Here is a 17,736-nt window from a genome sequence, read left to right on the forward strand (position 1 = left end):
TTGCTTTGGTACTTCATTGAAGTATGAGATAGGGATCACTTCCTTCAAAATAGGTAGGCAGTTTTTCCAGTTCCATCAACTCAACACCCATCTGTATCACATAGACTTACTGTGCCTCCTACTTCAGAGACCTCTTTGGGTTGATGCAGATCCAGGGATGGGCTTCACAATGCAGCAGTCAACAGGCAAGCTACAGCAACGGGGGCTCCATCTGTCAGAAGGGAAACAATTATTAAAATCAGGTTGGCCAAGAAGTGCCATCCACTTGAGAATATGATCTCAGTACTCAAAGCCAAAAAAAAAAAAAACTTTCTTTCATTTTTTAACTCTTTTTTCCCTACAGTTTTAAAATTGATATTATAGTTATACATAATGGTGGAATTTGTTGTTACATTTCATACATACACACTAATTAATATAATTTGTCCAATATCATTCCTCAATATTTCCCCTTTCCTTTCCTCCTTCCTCTCCCTGTTGCCTCTCCTAGATTCCACTAACCTCCTTTCAAATTTTATGAGATCCCCCCGACTTCCTTTCCTTTTTTCTCTCTAGCCTCCATAAACCAGAGAAAACATAACCACCCTTGAACTTCTGAGTTGAGCTTATTTCCCTTAGCACAATGTTCTCAAGTTCCATTCATTTTTCCAGCAAATGACAAAATTTCATTTTTCTTTGTGGCTGAATAAAACTCCATTGTGTTTGTATACCACATTTTCTTTATCCATCATCCACTAATAGATACCTAGGCTGGTTCCTTATTTTGGTCATTGAGAATCGTGCTGCTGTAAACATGTCTCACTATAGTATGACAACTTTAATCCTTAGACTAAGTCCTGAAGAGTGACAATATTAGAGAGAGACACAGAGAAAGAGGGAGATTGGGAGAGACATATGGTGGTTCCATTCCTTTTGAGGAACCTCCATACTGATTTCCATACAGGCTTTACTAACTTACAATCCTACCAACAATGTAGAAGTGTTCCTTTTTCTCCTCATCCTCTCCTGTGTTGTTTTATTCTTGATGACCGCCACTCTGACTGGTGTGAGATGAAATCACAGTGTAGTTTTGATTTGCATTTTGCTAATTTCTAATGATGTTGGACATTCTTTCATATATTTTTGGCCATTTGTATTTCTTAAGAAGTGTCTGTTTAATTTGTTCATTCATTAATTGAGTTATTCAGAGGTTTTGGTATCAGTTTTTTTGTGTGTTCTTTGAATATTCTAGATATTAATAAAGAGTTTCCCTTTCAAAGAAAGATCTATGTAATTGAACTTAAAAAGTCTAAAGTGGGACTCTCCTGTATGTTCCATTCAGAGCCCTGAGAGTTTAAATTACCTCCACCCCCAGCCCCATATTCATCCAACAAACATTAGTTAAGCCTCTACTAAGGACAGACACTGTTTTAGTATCTAGATAGAAACACAGTCTCTGTGTCTCTCCCAACCTCCCTCTCTTTCTCTGTGTCTCTCTCTAATATTGTCAAGAAATGCTATCCATGGGGCTGGGGTTGTGGCTCAGCAGTACAGCACTCGCCTAGCACGTGTGAGACACTGGGTTTGATCCTCAGCACCACATAAAAATAAATAAAATAAAGGTATTGTGTCCGGCTACAACTAAAAAAAATTAAAAATGCTATCAAACTCAGTGAAATTCATATTAAATAGTAGTATCAATTTCCTATTTTTTTTTCATGTTACATCTTTTTCTTCTTAATTAAAATAATTGTCACAGTTCATGATGCCCTCCTGGTCAGCTTACCCTTTCCTAATATGATATAAATCACAACCTCCAGTAATTTGGTTTGCTTATTTAAAAAGTTGATAAGTGTTTGTTCATCCAACTGTTCTCATAAATGTCTGGTCCTTAAAGAATCTGATATCTCCTACTCTTTGGGAGTAGTCTTATTTTTGCATGTATTTCTGGATTTTCTTTTGTATTATAACCATACCAGAAGTATATCCCAAAGTTTATATTCTGCCTTTACCTTTTCTTTAAAATAATTTAAACCACTTAAAGAAAGACTGATGAAGAAACCATATTTGTCAAGTTCTTTATGTAATTATGCTACTGGAATTTTGAAATAAGGAAGGAAATCAGGTTTTCTTTTTCCCCAGAATAAAACAGAATACCAAATTCATTCTATTATTTCAGAATCAGGCAGCAATGAGCTAATTGTTGCTATAAAGGAAGACTCATTGGTCCACTACTGCCCATCCAGAGCAGGCAGGAGGCAGACTGGGGGAATCTGGTAACTGGAGTGAGGTACCTCTTGGGGCATTTGAATGGGCAGTCAATGCAGTATAATCTGTCATCAAGCAGAGCAAGGGGTGAGGACTCAGGGGCAATTTCAGTTCTACAGCCTGAAAGGAAAAACCAACAACAAGGCTGAGAAGCTGTGACTCCATCCCAGGAAAGGTTAGACAGAACTGGACAAGTCCTCGCCATTGGGCCAGAAGAGAAACAGAGACCCCGTCTCCAAGACCAAGTTAACAGAGGTAAAGGAAATTAAGTTTTCTGTCAGTAAGCATAATGGTGACTCGAGACAAAAGCTTAGTTTAGTTTAGGAGAAAAACAAAGACATCTTATATTTCTGGATCATCCTAGACAGGACACTGACATGAGATTAGGTCCTAGGCTCAGGTATTTTTGTGGAGTGCAGACCTTGCTGTGCTCCACAGTGTGATAATGGTAAGTGGACCCCTGCCCAACCCTGAACTTGACCTGCTCTGCCTAGGGACTGAGTCTTCTCCCAAAGCCTATTCCAAATAGCACAGGAAGTATGGTCAGGATACCACCCCTGCTCTGGAAATCCGCCCTTGCAGACCTGATACCTCCATTTCTCAAGATTCTACTCCTTCCAAGTTAAATCTTGGTGTCAATGCAAGTGGAGTTTGTTATTCCTCCTTCGACATGGTGACTTGGACTTTAAAGAATTAAAATTCAGAGTAAAAGAAAATTAAGTGATCAACAGTCATCAAACATAAGCTCGAATGGTTGGAAGAATTATGGGTTATTTTGTAGTCTGAGATTCTGTTTTTCTAAATATTCTGCAATGTGCATGTATTATATGTGTCATTGAAATAAAATTTAATTCATTAATTTAATAAATAATATTTTACCACTTTAAAGTATCACAATTTATCTAATCAATGTTCTCAAGCTTTGACATATGAGGAGTTTGTAATTAAATGATACTTTGTAATCAGAAACATCAAATTTGCCTCTAGAGAGTAGGCGACAAAGACGTCAGGGGAGGGACGAGCAAGGATTTCATCAGTAATGATTTAATTCTTGCTCTAGATGTGGGGAACATGTGTGTCCACTGTATTTATCTTCACAGTTCTTGCATGTGTTAAAAACTTCATAATACTTTTTAAAATAATGAAAAATTCATATGTGTGTGTGTGTATGCCCTAAATATACATTTGATTATTTCTTTGAAATAATTTTCTAACTGCACAACAACTGGGAGAAATAAAAAAATAAATAAATAAATTAAAGCTTCTGCTTTAGATGCTATGTTGTCCTTTAAGAAACTGGAAGGGATTTATATTCCCATTAACAGCACAAGAAATGGTTTTGTGGGTTTTCTTTGTCTTTGTTTTTGTTTGTTTTGTTTACCTCATCCTTGTGAAATAGTTGTTGTTACTTTTTATCTTTGAAAAATTGTGTATAATATTGTCCTTATCCTATTAATCTTAATTCCTTTGATTAGTAGTGAGGAAAAGTTTTTTGTCTTTATTGTTCTTGCATTTTTTTAATATATATTACTTGCCACTTCTTTTCCCACTTTTCTGTCAGTTGGGCATTCTTTTATTATTTTTTTATATACACTTATAGAATAAGAATATTATTCCTAACTTGTATTTGTAGGTGGTAAAGTGATAAAATGCAGGCAGGGAATATAGCTCAGTAGAAGGGTACCTGCCTGGCATGCAGGAGGCCTTGGGTTCAATATCCAGTACCACAAAAATATAAATAAAAGAATAAAAATGATAAAATGTCTTACATATTTTTGTATGTGATATTTTGATGTTTGAGGCATTTCATTTTATAAAAAGCAATATATAAAAATTTTCTTTTGTGAGTTTTTTCCTTTGCAAGATCCTATCTCTACAATAACAAATAAACACTTGTCTGTTTACAGTTCCTTCTGGCTTCTTATTGTGTCTTGTTTTACATTTAACCCTCTAAGCTTTTCACACCTGTGGTGTTGGGGTATTTAGATCTAAACTAGTCTTTTATTTGAATAACAGGATCATACTATTTTAATCCCCTCCCAATCTTTTATAATCATGTGTTATGTACATTTTTTCTTTCTGCTTCCTTTTCTTATTCCCCTTGATTTAGCTATGTCTTTCAGAAGAATTTCAAGTCATTGTATTAAGCTCCAAAAATAGTCTATTTTTTTTAGTGGCATTGTGTCTATATATAAATTTGGAAGAGTTGAAAGCTATGCAATACTAATACATCCAATGTAAAAATATGGAATAATTTTCCATTTATCCAAGTTTTACTAATTGGTCTTCAAGCTACATTTTATAATTTTTCTTCATATAGGTCCTAAGCATTTCTGATAACATTTATTTGTTTGTTTGTTTGTTTGTTTGTTTGTTTGTTTTGGTACTGGGGATTGAACCCAGGACTGCTTAACCATTGAACCACATCCTCAGCCCTTTTTTATATTTTATTTAGAGACACATCTCACTGAATTCTTAGGTCAATCCTCTGTCTCAGTTTCTGGAGCCATAGGGATTACAAGTATGTGCCACTGTGCCTGGAAATAACATTTATTTTAAGTTATTTTTAAGTTATTTATTTCATATGAGACTTTAATGTATCATAAAGATAGCATTTTAATAATTAATAGGAAAATACCTAAACACCCATGGCGGAAAAGCCATATATTCATCTCAAAGCACTCACAATGGTAAAACTAAATAGATTAAACATTGCAATGAAGAAAAGAATGCTAGAAGAAAACACAGGAAAATGTTTAGATGATTATTGTGAAGACTTTTATAGCACGACACTGGGATGGCTGGCCATAAAGAAAAGGGGCAAATGATGGAACAGACCTAAAAACTAAAAAAACCTTCAACATTCCGTGTAGAAAAAGACACCATAAATAAAATAAAGATTTTAAAATGTGAGTGGTTATCTGGGGGTAAGTAATTTTAGTGTAGAAAGCATTTCTCCAAGCTAACAAGAGAACGATGAAAAAGGAAGGGGTCAAATACACCCAGTGCCTGGAAAAGGAAGCAAAAGCCCAAGTAGACATTTGAAAGATGACAATTGTAGTTACAAGGAAATAGTTACCAAAATCACAATGAACTCTTACTTTTCTTCCATTATCTCGTTATCAAAGATTGTTTTTTTTTAAAAAAAAAGCATGATAATAATCAGTGTAAGGGAAAGTTATGAAAAATAAATAAATAATAAATAAACTAGGCACTCCCCCTCAATACTGTGAAATTGTGAACTGACACTGTCCCTTGGAAGGGTAAATTGTCCAATTTAACGAAAGGTCCAGGATGCCTGCACCTTGACCTACCAATTCCATTTTCACTAATTATAACTATAAATTATCCCAAAAGATGCACAAGTATATTTACCACAGCATTGTTTGTGGCAGCTTTGCTCATCATTTTGAAGAATGAGAATAAAAAATTATCTGTGTCAAGAGAGCCAAGACAGCTGAATCCTGAGCAGAGCAGTCACAAATGACACTTAGATATCAAACCATCTTTGCCTGCTGGAAATAATTCTGACTCTGAAACTATTATTTCTTTACTACTTACCACATTAAATTTACTCGGATTTTATTTAGCAATTTTTTTGCATCTATCCTGAAAATTGGGATTTTTAAAAATATTTTTAAACTCATTTTAATATGAAATCATGATTTACTTATCTTACTAAATTTCACTGTCAATTTTTGATCCCATCTCAGCCCTTTCAAAATTTGGTTTGGTTGTTTGAGGAAGGAGGATGGCCCTATAGTGAGCCAAAAAATAAAAATTGTATTTCCCAGCCTCTCCTGCAACTAAGTGACAAAGATCAAGCAGAACATTTGTGGCAACTTCTGGGAAGACATTTTAAAGGAAACTAAAACATCTAGGAGATACACACATTTTTCCTTTCTTCCTCCTGCCTGAATGTGAACACTATGGATGAAGCTCCAGTATTTATCTTGGATAAGGAAGTAACCTTGAGAATGGAAAGATGATGGAAATGATAAATTTGATGAATGATGAATCCCCAGTGCCTAAGGAGGTGCTTTCCTTGGTACTTCCAAGTGTGAAATACTTCTGAATTTTTATTTGCTTAGCTAAAATTCTTGCCATCCCTCATATTATTAAGTTGCCTGAAATTTTGATAGGCATGGTTTCTTTGTCCTGATTTAACTTTTATTCCTCCAGGCTAGTCCATTAATTAAACACCTTTGAATATAATTATTTGACTGGCTAATTCCACTGAATATGCTGCTATTTAGCCAGTTATCTTTATATTTTCCATCCAGGTAGGAAAAATGCTATCATTTTTTTTTAACTAAAGTTCAGACTGCCTAGATTCTTAAGATACTTTGCAAAGGTAGCAGTGGCATAATAGTTTGTCAGATGTCTGTCCTGGGTTCTTGCAAGACATCTTCATAACCTTTGGAATTTGCTGAGTGATAAGCGAAACTCTCTCATGCTGATGAGGTGACTAGTGGTGGATCCAGAGATAGCTGCAGGTGAAACACTGAGCTCCAGAAACACTGATCACAGGATTTGAACCTTTCAGTGGCTGGACCTTCAGAAATGGGAGCGGGGCAACAGATTGAGTTCAATCACATGACCAATGATTTGGTCATACCAGTGGAACAAAACCCCAAGAAAAACCCAAGCTCAGTGGAGTTTTCTGGTCATTAAAGACTGATGTGTCAGGACAGTGATAGTGCCCCTACTCCACAGTAGAGGGCAGGGGGACTCTGCCTTCCCTCTCAGTCCTTGCCTTATATACTTTGTAGTGCAGCTATAATTGTATCTATGGTGCTTTCCTGAGTTCTAAAAGTCATTCTAGTAAACCTGGGGGTATCTTTGTAATGTTTTGAATAACCAATAAAAAAAAAGAAAGAAAAAAAAAAACCTGGGGGTAGCATGAGAACTTCCCAGATGGGTTCAGACAGTTTGTCAGGGGTGTGGGTGGCCCAGGGAACCCCACATCCCCCTGGCATCTGAAGTGAGAATAGAATCCTGGAGCATGGAGCCCTTATCTTGTGGAGTTTCCAGCTTCCTCCCAGTGGTTTGTACTGGTGCCGTACACCCAGCTAGTGACCCAGTGTCATCCAAGTTAGTAATCTTAAAAAAAAGAAAGAAGGAAATTGGATTGTTTGACTTGCTGTGGTCATGCAAGCTGATCCTAGCTCTTATAATTGTACTTTATTTTCTAAAATAAGTCATCTGTTTAATGATATCTATGGAATTATGTTGGTAATTCTGATCAATTCTACCATTCCACAGCTTGCAAAACTCTGTCATTCCAGCAAGATTACCAATGAATATGGACATGTCAGGTAAAATTCTTCCCTATGTAAGAAATTTGAAGTGACTTAATGGGATTGGATGACCTTTTCCAAATCTTAGTTTTAGTTCGATGACAACTGTCTGCTCCAGTCGGAAGTATAATTGTTGTAGAGTAGTATTTAAAAACAAAATCTTAGTGATTTGCCTAAAGCAATGATTCTCAACCAGAAGATTTGGCCCCCCATGTGACATTTGGCAGTGTTTAGAGATGTCTCTGGTTGTCACAGCTGGGGATTAAAGTGCTCCTAGCCTATAATGGGTAGAGGCTAAATGACCGGCTGAACATGCTACAATGCCAGGAAGGCCACCCACAACAAAGAATTATCTGGCCCAGGGTGCCACACAGCAAGGCCAGGAAACCCTGCATTAAGTTTACCTCGAGAGTCTGAGACTAGCAAGGACTGACCCCAACTTTTTATAGCTGCAGAGAAGGATTCCACCTCTGTCTTTAAAGATCCTCAGCTTTGCTTCTTCGGAAGCTCCTTCTCCTTTCAGGCCCTCTGGTCTGTTAACGTCTTTGTCTTAGAAACATTGTCTGATGCATAGAATTGAAATGTGTTTTCCTAAAGCTAAGGTGCTAGGCTCTTCATGATTGCACCTCTGACTTGTTAAATCTCCTTTTACCCAAGGTTCCAACACTTTCATATCACCCACATGCTCCCAGGGGTGAAAGTGAGTCTGCTTTGTCCTAAGATGATCACATTGATGCTATTAAATGATGTAAAAGGAATAAAATAATTTTCAGTGTGTTTAGAGGTAAAGGAGTATAAATGCCACTCTGCATGAGATGTCACTGCCCCTTTCTTGGGATTTTATGCTTTACTCTTAGGAAGTAAATTGATTTCCAAATAGGGAGACACTTGCAATAAATGTTATCCCTATGTAATTTAAGAGGACAGTAGTATGTGAAAATCATATAGTAAGTATGATTTGTATGGGGAATGAAATGTGTTGTTCTCAAGAACCAAGATGTTACTTTAAAAATTATATTCTGCAAAAAGGCAGAATGGAGTGACACCATCTTGGTCCAAGGACTACTGGCTGTTGTGCGAGAGGAACAGCTATTCCAAAAGTAGTTGATGGTATTGTCCTTTGGTTGCACCCTTCCTACCAAGGATTTACATGAGGGTCCTAGGAACCAAGATGGTAACCAACAGTTGTAGTCAGTTTTATAAAAAGCTGGCTTCTGAAGAGGAGGTTAGTTCTGAGTAGAAGATGGAGACTGACATGGGATAGAGAAGAAAACAATCCTTGTAGCAATAAGTTTTTGGTCATGTCAGATGATCGTGATCATTAGATCAGTCCACTTCTGAGCAGCATGTTAAAGATAGAAAACCACAAGCCCAAATCCAGGAGCCAAAGAAGGGGAAAAAGCAAGTGTCATACGGAAGCCACTAGCATTGTGGTGGGAAACACAGGTATATCTTTTGACAGTACAGAACTGGAAATTATTGCGGATCCTTGGAAATCTGCCAGTCAGGCAGGAGGTGGAACTGGGCAATGAGACTCGGAGAAGCAGGTAATCATCATGATGAATGTCTGAACTTACTTAACTTCTTTCCACCTGAGTATCTCTACTCGTGACTCTAACTGTGTCACTTTGGGCCTACAGTGAGTGGAAGGAAGTAATCCTTTTGTGGACACCTATGGGACCATGCTCATTCCAAAGTTACTTCAAGAGCTTACGGAGACCTAAAAACAAATTGAATGGCAGATGCCCCCACCCCACACCTTTAATTCTCTTTTGCAAGGTCTGAAGTTTTCTCATTAGGTTTCGAGTCATTAAATTGAGTTTCTATTGACATACAGGAATTGACTGCAGGACCCCAACTTGAAACACACTGCACATGAACTTGATGTCAAATTTAAGTCAAATCTGCATGCAAAAAAAAAAAATGATATGCATTTTGGGGGGCAGGAGTAGGTCTCTCTTACCCTCCTCTGAATTTCCTCTTAGTCCTGTCTATACAGCATTAAATTTTTTATACATGGTTCTCATCTCCACTCGCAGCGTTACTGAGTAAGCATATTGAGGGCAAATACCAGAACTCAAAGTCCTTTTAGGCCATTCCCAGATGTCTCCTTCTGGGTGAGGAATCCAAACTGTTTACAGTCAACATGACAGAGCATATTTTGATTTGCTTACCATATGTCAGTGTTGGCTATCTTTACATGAGATCAACATATCTAACATAATCCGAAAAAAGAGAGAGAGGGAGAGATTGTCAAATTACTTCATAGGATCAAATACCCAAATTGAATGATGGCTTTCCTCCTCTACTTCTATCATTTCCATTGCCACCAAAGCCATTTATTAAATTAAATACAAACGGGGCACATTGAGATTTTTTTATAGGAAATTGAATCTATTGGAGAGATTATGTTGGTAGTTATCATTATTAGATTTATTTGAATAGAAGGTGAAAGATCATTGCCGAGTTGTTCTTTTAGTGGAACAACCCTCTCAAATAAACCCCTATTTAACTTTATTTCTAAATTTCCCATTGCAGCTAGACATAGCCCTTTAAGGTCTCCCAAGCTTCATTTTGACGGACACTTTGGGTCCCAAGGTTTTACAGCTTGGAATGCCTTCCCTGTACCCCTCTCCTTACTTGCACCCCATCAGTCCTTGAAGGCCTGCTTTGAGCTCTACCTACGTGAATTTCACACTGCTCCAGGGTACACCAGGCTGCCCCTTCCCTGAACTCTTGCTCACCCAGTGTATCTCCTAATAGTTCTCTAATTGTTTCATGTTATGCTAGTGTTGTCTCCCCAAGTGGATCATAAACTGTCTGGTATCTGTTCCCTCCAAATCCTAGCACAACGTTGGACTTCCTTTTGTGCCCAATAAATACTTGCCAATTGACTGGCTGGTTCAGAAAGCACAGTACCCAGTTGGGATGAGGGAAGAAAGAAAAGCAATAGGCAGATTTCAGATCAGGTCAAATTTAGATTACATTGCAACCTGTATGTTTCTTTAAAAATGAATGCTCCAATCATTGGACCCAGAATTTGCAGATTGTTCCACCTAAGCCCCAGATTTCATGGTGTTATTGTTTATTTGGCTTTCCTGGGATGTAACTCTGAGAAGATGGATTAGAGTGTGCTCTTAATACACTCCACAGCCTATTGATTTTATATGTCATCAATGTATATTGTATGTCTACACTATTACCAGGAGAAGCAGGAGGTGCCTGTAGTTATGCCACCGCCTCAGCCCGTCGTCCCATGCTGTGCCCTATGGGAAGCCACTGATTCTTACACTTGGAGCCGGGACAATGCAACTTAATCAGACTGACAGGAAACAGGCAGCAATTACAGTGTGCTGCTACATCTGCTGGGTTCCACTTCACTGAAGGAAGAGTTATCTCAATTTTAATGTACATCCCTTTTCATGTTTCATTTAACCTCTGCTGTATTATTAAACACATCAAAATATAATGACACTCGTTAAAGAAGAAAAAGAGGACAGTTGGGATATTTTGGACTGTATCTCCTATATTTGTAACTTAATTGTATCATTTTTGCTTCTCTTCTACATCTCCCCCTGGTGAATAACTAATTCAGTATATAGGTATTTAAATAGCGAGTTGGGAATGGGCTATTTAAACACCTACATCAACACTGGAGTTCAGCGACAATGAAATGTCCCTCAATCACTTGTCTGTTTTCACCAGGAGAGGTTCTCTTTTCAAAAACATTCTTTTGCAATGTGTCAAAATAGCTAGTTTACCCATTACTGCAGTGCATATAAACTGCTTTAAATGCAGCTCCATGAAATTCCCCAGGAATGTATTAGTAATATGACTCAGGAAACCTTTGGAACTTAAACTAGCAGGTGTCTCACCCGCTGGCCCATTCAGGAAAACCAGAGCCCATCAGCCAGCCCAGCCTGCTGCCCTGGGTTGCGTGACCCACGAACCATTCATTTCTGTAAGACAGATGTAGTGACATATCAGGCTGAGTCTCTCTTCTGCGGTTGTTTGGGAGATTTTTGCTTTTTTCCTTTCCACTTTGATTATCTGAATCCAAGTCTCTCTCTGAGCTCCAGTTTAATAATTGCATCTGAGCATCAAGTGTCCACCAGAAATTAATTGTGGCCTCAAAATCCAGACTGCCTAAATTTCCAGAGAAATAATAAGAATATGATCCTGAACTCTTAAGAGAGTGTTGGGTTAAAAAAAATTGCTGAATATTTGAGGGAATTTGTATGTATTGAGGAAATAGAAGAAATGGGCCAAAGACATGCTTCTATATAAAGAACTTTTTAGACAAATAAAAGTTCTTATGCCCAGGTTGAAAAAAAGTAATTCTTAGATTTTTATTTAGGAAATTATCTAACCAAAATATTATAAACATGTCTATCATCCATAACAAACAGGTTGCAACAAACAAGGATGATGATAGTGGTACAAGAGAGAGTCTGTGTTTTCAAGGAGCTGACAATCTAGCTGGAGAATCAAAACAAACACAAAAAGATAAGCCAGAGAGCAAACAGGTTCCTATCAGAATGTGTAATTAATTATAGGGTGACACAACAACTTGTGTTTAAATTTCAGTGAACAAAAAAGAGCCAAAGTCCCAGAGATCCCCTTTGGGATAAAGGAACCAAAGGAACCTCTTGCCCAGTTATCAGACACCTATGAGGCTCCCCAGTGCCCACCACAACATTCACTCGGATTGTTCATTTGTTCCTTAAATGTTATTCTGGACAAAAGCCTCTGATAAGAGCAACACTGGTCTACACCTGCTGTCCTTACATGCTCTCTGCAGGATCATCATCATCCACCTTGAAAAGACAGAGTACGTATCGGGCATGGAGGAGGGCACCACAAGCTTGGGGCCCTGATTGCAGCTGGCCATGATGACTGTGTTCTCATCTCCAGGCCCAAGCAAATGACATCCCTGAGTACTTAAGTGCTTGGAGATGTAATCACAAAACCAATGATGACAACCTTTGAAAAATAACAAAAAGGAATGGTGGGTGGGGAGGGTTGGTGCAGAGACAACTCAAGTAATATAAGGAAGCATTGCCCCTTTCTGGGAACAAGAAGGAAAGTGAGTTTCAGGAATCGTAGACTCAAGAATTTAATATTTATCTTCATTAATAGTTTCCAATGAACTACTAACAGTGGACTTGAACAAACTTTGAAAAGAAGAATTGATTCTTGGAGGCTAACACAGGATCACTAAAACCAAACACAGTTGACCCTATAGCAAGGGTTTGAACTGAATGGGTCCAATTATACATGTGTTTTGAAGATTTTTTTTTTTTTTTTGAGATTTGCCACAACTTGAAAAAAACTCACAAAACCTATCACATAGCCTTAAAAAATATTGGAGATTTAATTTTAGGAAAATTTTATGAATGCACAAGATACATGTGGATAAGTCTATTGTATTTTCATTTGCTACTTTTAAACATACACAAATCTATTATAAAAAGTTGAAACTTAAAATCACAGGCCTCTGACAGTTGAAAGAAATGTAAACAAAAGTAAAGATGCAGCATTAAATCACAACAAAGGCATAATATGAACGGCAGTCCCTACTGTGCCACTGTAACAATTTTGTAGCTTCCTCCTGTTGCTGTTACAATGAGCTTGAGTGTGAGCATCCGCTGATCCTCACCACATGACCACTTTGTCTCTTCAGTAAATCGTGCATTGCAATAAAAAGTAATCTCTCACAGTTCTCACATGGTTGTCATTGTATATAAAACAAAACATACAAAATATGTGTTAATTCTCCTATTTCTATCATGAGTAAGGCTTCCGATTGACAGCAAGCTACTAGGAGTTAATTTCTGGGATAGTCACAGTTACATGGGGAATTTTGGTGGCAGTGGGGTCACCCCTAACTCCTATATTGTTCAAGATCAACTGTAAGTTAAAATAAATACATAAATAAATAAATAAATAATAAAATAATCATCCAATGGAAATGGTGTAGCCATCTGTATTTGGATTTCATTTCGCACCACCAAATCTTTCATGATATGTTTGTGAACTTGAGCAAGAGAGAAAAATAGGAGTTAAAATGATAAATTCATCTAGTGAAGCAACGGGGCTCTGTCTTTGACCATTTCATTTTTGTCAACCATGTAATTAAAAAAAAAAAAGTCTACTTAAGTTAACACTGATAGAAATTTTACTACAAATTATATCCATTAATAAGCAGTCTACGAATCCGTACTGACTTAAATTTTCAAATTGTAAAGGAAAAGCTAATCTCATCGCTAACAAAAAATAGTGTGATTTTTAAATTTTTAGGATGGAAATCTGGGGCTGAACAGTGGAGGATACTTATAGAAGGCAGGATGACAACCACGAACATGTTCTGGTTTTGCACACCATGTCGTTTCCAGTTTATTGCGTATTTTTTTAGGGGAAAGTTCTCTTTCCATGTGAGAAAGGCATAATCTTAAGGTTTATTATGCTTCGTTGGTCCCCGACACTGGTGACCACCTAATTCTTGGTAACTTCAGCAGAGAGGAGCAGCTGTTGATAATCCTTTTCTCTAGACCCCTAGTTGGGCCATTTGGTTCCTCTGAGCCCCATTCCCACCCACCAGAGTCCCGTCCTGCCCCTGTGGCTTCCTGTCCAATGGCGCACCACCAGATGGTGATGCCTGTCAAAATCTTTCTGGACATCTCTCGAAGCTTCCCACTGCCTTCTGAAGACCACCTGAGTCCGAACTGGCCTAATCGACTTCTTCCTTCTGTAGATACTGTGAGCCTGTCAACTGGGACCAGCACCCTCCTTCCAGGCTGAACACCAGCTTCCCAACCTTCCTCTCTCCCTTCTGGAACGTTCTCTACCTGGGCTTCCTGGACCACCCAGAGCCAACAAACCCTTCAGTTATCAGCAAGGAGCGCTTCCACCTTCTTCAAACCTGGGCCCCTTGGGTTGGGACCCTCGTTGGCACTTTGCCAACACCTCCCACACTCTGGGGCCAAAGTAGATCTTTGCGACCTTCTGGGCTCTGTTTGCTTGTGTGGATGGCCAAGGAGGGGCTCTTGTGAGCACGTTGATTTAAAAAAAAAAAAAGAAAGGAAGAAAGGGGGGAAAGGAAGAGATCAAGAAAAAAGGAAAAGAAAGGAGGGAGTATACAATTGAGAAAGAGAAGAAAAATTGGGCCCCATAAAGGGGAAGCGCCCTCCTCTGCTGTTCCTTGGGTTTTATTTGATGCTTGCCTTCAATGCTCACATCTCCCATCCACCCTGCACGTCATGTGCTTCTGGTTTTGCTCCTTTATCGAAGATGACCTCACACTTTGTCCCCTACATCTCCCTGAGAACCACGCCAGATTTATCCCCTCTCGGGAATGACACTGGAGGTGATGTGTTTCCTCTCCTAGTGACTGACATAAATCTAACCCGATTTTGCAATAAAAGACCAGACTCCACCCAGGCGGGCCCCTCCATCACCAGGGATGACTGACAGTAGGAACTGGAGCCAGGGCTGTCCCGCCATGACAGTCCTCCCTCTGCTCTGGGCTCTGCTTCTCCCCGCTCTTTCTACCTCTCATCATTTCTGTCGTTTTTTTTTTTTTTTCTAATTCCATTTTTTAAGATACAGTATTTTTTTCCTTCCCTCACTTTCCTCTACGAAAAAGGCTCTTTTAAAAAGTGTAAGGTGTATCTCCCACACACTTTACTCCTTCACACTTAACTTTCCTGCCACCTGCTCTTGCTCATGTCTCTCATTTTGACCTGTTACTTATTCATCTTCAGTTTTACTTCACAATCTCAAAATATGTAGCCAACAAGCAGAACACCCAGCTGACCACCTGCATACTTTCTGTATACAGTACCTAACTTCCAGGTTCTTAGAAATAACTTCTCCATACTTCATTCTTGTGCCTTAGCCCTTTCCCTTGACCCTCCACCTTCTAGTCTACTGTCATGAGTGATCCCATTCTCCTATGGTCATAGATGGAAGAAGGATACCGTCAGGTAGTGTAGGTTGTGCACTGCACAGATTACAGTACTCCCTGCAAAGCAGTGATGCTAAGCCCAAATCCCATGTCCTTCACATATTTCTAGTGACTGGCTTTTTCCTGAGATGGAGACTGCAGCTGGGCTGCCGGGAGAGGTCAGCGAAACTGCAGAGATCAGGCCTCAGCACCTCACTCAGGCTGAGTGATTTGGGCATGAGGGGATGGTGTGAGGTCTGCTAATTTCCCAACTTCCTTACAAAGCAGGCCCCACTGGAGGCTTCCATTCTATCCATTCCTGGAAGAAGTCAAAGAGAAAAACCCAAAGCCTTTCTGCCCTAAGCCCCGCCACTCCAGATTCTCAAAGAAAAGTACCATAAAACAGAGTTAGTTGTGATTTTTTTACCTTTTTGTTTTATTTTGCACATGTTTTAAATTGAATTCACCTAAAGAGTGACTGATCACTCCCCTGGAAGTCTGTACATACATGAGACCTCCTAAGTGACCTGCATTTCAAAGATCAAATCTGGCCACGGCCATGAACTAAAATAGAGCACCAGCTCCCCTTGGATGGGGCCACCATCACTTTATGGTTCGAGACTGAGTTTACTGTACCTTAGGCTTTGAGGTCATCCGCAAGTCAGAAGCCTGGGTGGGGCCAGGGGCGTGTTTCACACGAGTTCTGGATATCGAGGATCCTAGGAATCAACCAGGCATTCTGCAGGCGCCATCAGACCTTGTGCAGAAAAGGCATAGGAGATCAAGACCCAAAGAAAGAAAACATTCATTGAAAAGGACCAAAAAGATGTATGAAGAAACCAAATGTGAAACAGCAATAAACTTTTTAAAAACATTGGGGAGGATATCAAAGGAAGACGTGCTCAATTAAAAGAGGAGGTTGGAACAAAGGGTAACTGGCCGCCCCTCAACGGTCAGCGATCACTCTGGCAACTCCACCCCAACGAGATCATTACTCAGTTAGTTACCGGGTTCATCATTTCTGGGGCTCCTAGGAATGATGGCTTTACAGACCACTTTCATCTCCAGATCCTGTGCCTTCACGAGAAGAGCAGCAGCCGACATTAAGCAGCACTCATGGCGGGGCAGGCTCTGCGTGACACATTAATGCGGTCGCTTCTCACAGCCAGCTCACTGGGCAGGTGCTCTTGAGCTCCAGAGGCTGTGCCCATAACCACAGCACTGCACTGCCCCCCACTGCTGCCCTGCCTACGAGAAACAGCCGTGCCTGCCTCGAGTCCTGTGCAGAAGTGCAGGAAGCCATTGCCACTCTGCCAGTGACAGGCAGCTCACCTCGTTGACATCTACTGCCCAAGAGGAGCTCCCACGACACGGCTTCGTGTTGCAAGATGAAAGAATATCTACTTATACCTAATGATGAAAATGCATGCCACGGCCAGTCAGTGTCATAAAACTGAGTTTTGGAGTTGGTCGCCTTAGCTTGCTAGGTGAGTCATAACCAAGTATCAGACACTAAGAAGCTGAAACAACAGAAACTTATTTTCTCACAATTCTGGAGGCTACATGTCCAGCATCAAGGTATTGACAGGGTGGGTTTCTCTTGAGCTCTTCTCCCTGCCTCTCAGAGCCCCAGGTCTTCACTCGGTCGTCCTTCTGTGCCTGTGTCCTCTTCTCCTCTTCTCATAAGGACACAGTCACATTGGCTTAGGGTCCACTCTAATGATCTCAGTCTTACTTAATCGACTCTTTCAAAAATCTGTGTCCCAGTACAGTAAATTCTAAGGTACTGAGGAGTGAGGACTTCAGCTTATAAATTTGGGATGGAGGAGGACACAATTCATCCCACACAACAATCTCTGGACTGAAAGGATCTGTTTCTATTCCTTGCATCAGAATTTATTGGCCTTATCGGCACCTGTTTACATTTTCTGGAATGAGAGCCCATACTGCCTTCATTATTTTCATTATCTTCAATCACTGACCCTGTTTTCCTCTGGTGTTGGGTAAGGAGCTTGCTGTTCTTCCCAAAGTAGATCCCATGCCCATGTGTCACTGTGGTCGAATGCCTGCTGACATCAAGCCTCATTCTGCACTTTTCCAATTTAAATATTAGCTAAATATTAGCTCTAACCAGATCCGATCTTCTATGGTTATTAGAAGTCCCATGTTGGAAACCAACTCTAAACGAAACCCCTTTGCTGAATTTAATTTTTTTAATTTATATTTTTATTTATTTTCATATTG

Source organism: Callospermophilus lateralis, chromosome 17 (assembly GCF_048772815.1).
Source record: "Callospermophilus lateralis isolate mCalLat2 chromosome 17, mCalLat2.hap1, whole genome shotgun sequence".
Classification (NCBI taxonomy): Eukaryota; Metazoa; Chordata; class Mammalia; order Rodentia; family Sciuridae; genus Callospermophilus; species Callospermophilus lateralis.